Genomic DNA, 5376 nt, shown 5'->3' with positions numbered 1-5376 from the left:
AACTGAAAAAACACATTTTAAAATATTTTACTCAGTACAAAACAACTCTCACTCTAAGAGAGCTAGGATTAACATTGGGGCGAAAGTCTCTACTAAGAGAACAAAATAATCAGTATTCCAACTATCCAAACCATATTCATTCTCACCAAATCATTTGATTCAAAGCTTCGAATTCAAAGCCATGAATTCAAAGCCTTTCAAGGACCAAGGTTGAATACCAATGCAATCACGACCAACATGGATTAACATTGTTAGCTCTACAATATCTCATATTGAGTTTTCTCAAGTGTGTAATGTACTAAGGTATTTTTTTTTTAAGTAATATAACTAGAAGATATATGAACTTGAAAAAAATGTCAATCAAAGATAGAAAATATGAGTAAATAAATCACCTCCGAAGTACAACTTTAAATGATAGCATATACATCACAAGTAACGTCAATATTTCATGAGTGAAAGAGCTAAAGGCACAAAATTGTTCAACTTAAAAATATGTCAAGTAAAATGTGCAAACCAACGTTTTAAAATGAACATAGAGTAAAGTATATATCGTTTTTGTCCCAACGTTTGGGGTAAGTCCCAAAGTTGCCCTAACGTTTCAATCGTCCTATTTAAGTCTTTAACGTTTTAAAATTGGCTCAATGTTGTTCTGCCGTTAGGGATCCGTTAACAGAATTGACGGCGAGACAAAATTGAGATGATTTTGAAACGTTAGAGACTTAAATAGGATGAAAACGTTAGAGACAAAAACGATACATAACAATAAATTTTAATTTAATTTTATCTTTCAATAATATTAATTTTTTATTGTACATAGTATTCAATTATTTTTTAATTACATCTAAATAAATTATACTTAATCACATTACTTTCATTTTAAATAAATTTATTTTTTTATAATTTTAAAGAATTTTGATACATTAGAGACAAAATGTATAATTTATATTTTATTGTATATATATTATTTTTTTCTTTTCTGCAAGTTTATATACTAGTCATTCTACAAACATTTCATGATAACTAAAAATCTTTAAGAATAAAAAAGATTTTCAACAAATTTTTTTTGCTTTCTATATATATATATATATAGAAAAGCAAAAAATAACGCTGAAATGAACCATTGCAAATTTTTTTCTAATTTTTTCTACTCGCCTTCGTTTCTTTGTTGACATTCGCGAAACAAAGTGCCATTAAGTTTGAATAGTTATGCCACTAATCATATCATCATAGTACAATCAATTATTTATAACAATTCATTGCTCAATTACTAATTCAAACTCAAGATTTTCTCAACTGCACTTACCTTCTCAAAGTTATACAAATATATTCAATGATTAAGTGGTAAATTATGCATGTAGCCACATTCTTATATTTTATAAAATATGACATTAACATTCTTCGGGTTTAATAACTCAACAAATCTTCTTGTATTCCAGTTTTTGGTGAATTTCTTTTTGGTCAATACTCTTCTTAGGCTTAATTATGGGCCTATAAAAGTTTGAGGACCTACAAACCATACATAATGCAACCCATCACTGCTAGATATCCTAACTCTTATTGCTAAAACATGAGGTAATGATAATTAACCTTTAGATTAACAAAAAAAAAACCTAGTGTGGAAAACTCTGTTCTGAGTGCAGAGTTTTGGAGAAAAATGAGAGAGAGAGGAATTATCAGTGAGAGTTGATCGAAAGAATTAACTAACTTAGTTAAGCCAGCAAGGTGTAACAGAATAACTAACTCCATCCCAGTTAGTTACATTGCTAAATTGGGAAAGCGTACAACTAACTCCTGCTGTTTGTTGATGCTTCGGCATTATCATGATCTGCCACAAGTTGTTCCAACATTTTATATTATCTAACTAATAATTACCCTGATAATTCTTTCCATGTATTAGGATTTAGTCTATGAATTAGGAAAGAAAAGGTGACTATAATTTTTGCATGAACGCAGCAAGTTTAGGAGTTATCCTTAATAGAATTACAAAATTGCTTTGAATGTTCTGAGATGTTTGTATATGTACAAGACATAAATAAGAATTTAGAGATCAAATGGAGAATGACGGAGATAATTAAATATACTCTAAGGGTGTGTGTGGTTCAAGTATTACTTTGTTACAAAGATTCCATTCCCATGGGAATCAAAGATACCCAAGGGGAAGGTGGGAATTGAAATGATGGTATTCTGATTCCCTGGAATCAAATTTGTTTAGGAATAACTTTTCAAACTTTGAACCAAATATGGGAATATGATATTTCTATCTTAAAATTCCTAGGAATTATTTATAATTCCTCCAACCACACACACCCTAAAAGGTATCATCAGAAGCAGTGGAATTGTGATCCAAGCTGAGAGAATTGATTGAAAGAGAGTAAAAGGTGAAAGGAGAATTGTTATTGCTGTAAATGAATGATTAGTTACAACAGGTAGCATCTGGCTTTACACATATAAATGCGAACAAAAAGAAAAGATAACTGCCTAACTAACTGCTGCTGACTCAGCAATTTAAGCCTAACAAACTCAAGATGCTTCTAGACTTGGTTTATTTCCATTCATACTCCTATTCTGTTAGAACTTAAAAGTAGTTATAAGAGAAATAGAGGTAGAAGGAATCTAGAATTATTCTAGCTAGCTAGGTGCCAGAAAGTTAGTTTGTTACACCGATCTGGTAAGACTAGCATTCTATATAGTTCTGGATTGTGGGTGTATAGAATTTCAATCATATTTGTCATTATAATATCATGATGCCTCATCAAATAAGTGATTTAAAAATGCTTTTTCTAATTTTTTCTATTTTTACATGTAGCATCGTTTACTTGATTAGCATTGTTTATATTAACTCAAGTGCAACAATTATTATAAGAGATCTCACGAGATATATATGCATGGATGCCAACATGATCCTTTTCAATTCAAGTGAAATAGTAAACTGTGAAAGGTGAGTTCAAACTGTATCTAAAGGGAATGATTCAAGAATCAGTGGAGTGTGGGGAGAACATTTTTCTGCACATTCCTTTTGAGAGAATTTGCAGAAATCAAATTGGTGACTGAATTGTATTTTTCAGTTACAGGTTTTTCTATTTATACATCAGTTTTAAGAAGGCTAACTGGCTAATCATAAATAGAACGAGCTAATGCTAAAAAGCTAACTAATTCTAACAAACTTAAAGCAGTGCTAACTAACTTGCTAACTAATCTAATCTAATCCAATCAGGCAAGTTATCAAGTCACACCCTCCCTCAAGTCAAGCGCATGTATGTTGAGGAGCCTGAACTTGTGATGACATGAATCGAACAGCTTGGGACTCAATGCTTTAGTCAGGATATCTGCAGCTTGTTCGGCAGACTTAATGGGCAGTAGCTTGATCACTTGTTCCTTGGTTTTGTCGCGGACAATGTGACAATCCGCTTCTATATACTTTGTTCTCTCGTGAAACACTGAATTTGCAGCTATGTATAATGCTGCCTGGCTGTCGCAGTAGATGGCTATTGGCTTTATTTGTGGAAATTTGAGGTCATTCATGATGAAGCGTATCCACTGGGCTTCACATGTTGCTGCCGCGAGAGCCCTGTACTCAGCTTCTGCTGATGATCTGGTCACATTTTGCTTCTTGCTCTTCCATGCTATCAAACTTGTTCCTAGGAAGAAGCAATAGCCCGTCACTAACCTTCTCGAGTCGGGACATGCAGCCCAATCACTATCCGAATATCCAATTACTTCAAGATCTGACTTGGTGGAGAAAAATAGGCCTTGTGCTAGGGAGGATTTCAAGTACCTCAGTACTCTTAGGCCAGCTTCGAAGTGTTTATCAGTGGGGCATTCCAGAAATTGACTCAACTTGCCGACGGCATAGCTGATTTCGGGTCTTGTGTTTGCTAAGTAGAGTAGGCGCCCAATTAGTCTTCGATATTCAGTGTTGGTCTTCAACCTTGTTCCTGTGGATTTTGATAGTTGCCTGGAGTAATCCATTGGAGTTGTGGCACTCTTGGTAGCCAGCATACCATAGTCTTCAAGTAGTTCAAGGCAATATTTGCGTTGGTACATTGCGATTCCCTCCCTGTTTCTGGCAAACTCGATGCCTAAGAAGTATTTAAGCTCACCAATGTCCTTGATCTGGAACAATTTGTGCAAGTGATCCTTAACAGCCTGAATCTCAACCATACAATTTCCTGCCAAGACGAGGTCATCTACATATACAAGTAAAGCAGTGAAGGAGTTACTAGAATCCTTGGTGAAGAGACAGTCATCATGTTTCGATTGATGGTACCCAAGACCGATCAGAATGGTGGCAAGTTTGGTGTGCCACTGTCTACTTGCTTGTTTTAAACCATAAAGGGACCGTGTGAGTTTGCAGACCAAAGTAGAATCATCAACCTTAAGGCCTGGTGGTACCTTCATATACACATCTTCAGGGAGATCGCCATGGAGGAAGGCCGTATTGACATCAAGTTGATGAACGATCCAATCTCTTGTGGCTGCAACAGCGAGAAGGATTTTGAGTGTGTTCATTTTAACTACAGGCCTGAACGTATCGAAGTAGTCATGGCCAGGGACTTGGGTGAAACCTTTTGCAACGAGACGCGCCTTGTACCTCTCAACGCTTCCATCAGCTTTGAGTTTAGTTTTGAATACCCATTTGCAGCCGATCACGCGTTTCCCTTTCGGCAGAGTAGTAAGGAACCAAGTGTTGTTTTTCTCTAGAGCTTCAAGTTCTGCATTAATGGCCTGCTGCCAGCAAGGATACACAATTGCCTCTTGATAGGTTTTTGGTTCTTCGATAGTAGAAAGTGCTAAGGATAGGTTTCTGTGTGACGATGACAGTGACTCGTAGGATAAGACATCACTTAGTGGATATTTGCATTGGGTTGCAGGAGCTTAAGATGATTGGCAAGCTGGTCCTGTGTTCAATAGGGAGCAATGAAATTCCTTTAAGTAAGAGGGGGGTCTCCGTTCTCTTGAGGATTGCCTAATAGGCCCAGCAGGCAGTGTAGTGTTCTGATGTGGTGCAACAGTGTGTGATGCAGGTTGAAATTCATGTTGTGATGATGAATGGTTATGTGATAATGTGTGTGAAGGGGAACTCGAAGCTGTGTGAGAAGATGCACATGGTGTATTATTGGATGGGAAGTGAGTGATTTTGTGAGTGAGAGTGAATGCTTGAGTCAAAAGGATCTATGAATTGATGAATATGATTTTCTGATGCTGATGTAAAATTAGAGGTGTCATGAGTAATTGAATGAAAAGGAAAAATGTGCTCATAGAACTCAACATCTCTAGAAAGGAACATTTCTCTAGTCTTTAGATCATAGAGAAGATAACCTTTGACTCCTTGCTTATGTCCCAAAAAAACACATTTTCTGGCTCTTGAATCAAGCT

This window comes from Arachis ipaensis, chromosome B08, assembly GCF_000816755.2.
Source record: "Arachis ipaensis cultivar K30076 chromosome B08, Araip1.1, whole genome shotgun sequence".
Classification (NCBI taxonomy): domain Eukaryota; kingdom Viridiplantae; phylum Streptophyta; class Magnoliopsida; order Fabales; family Fabaceae; genus Arachis; species Arachis ipaensis.
Note: the sequence above shows the minus strand (reverse complement) of the source record.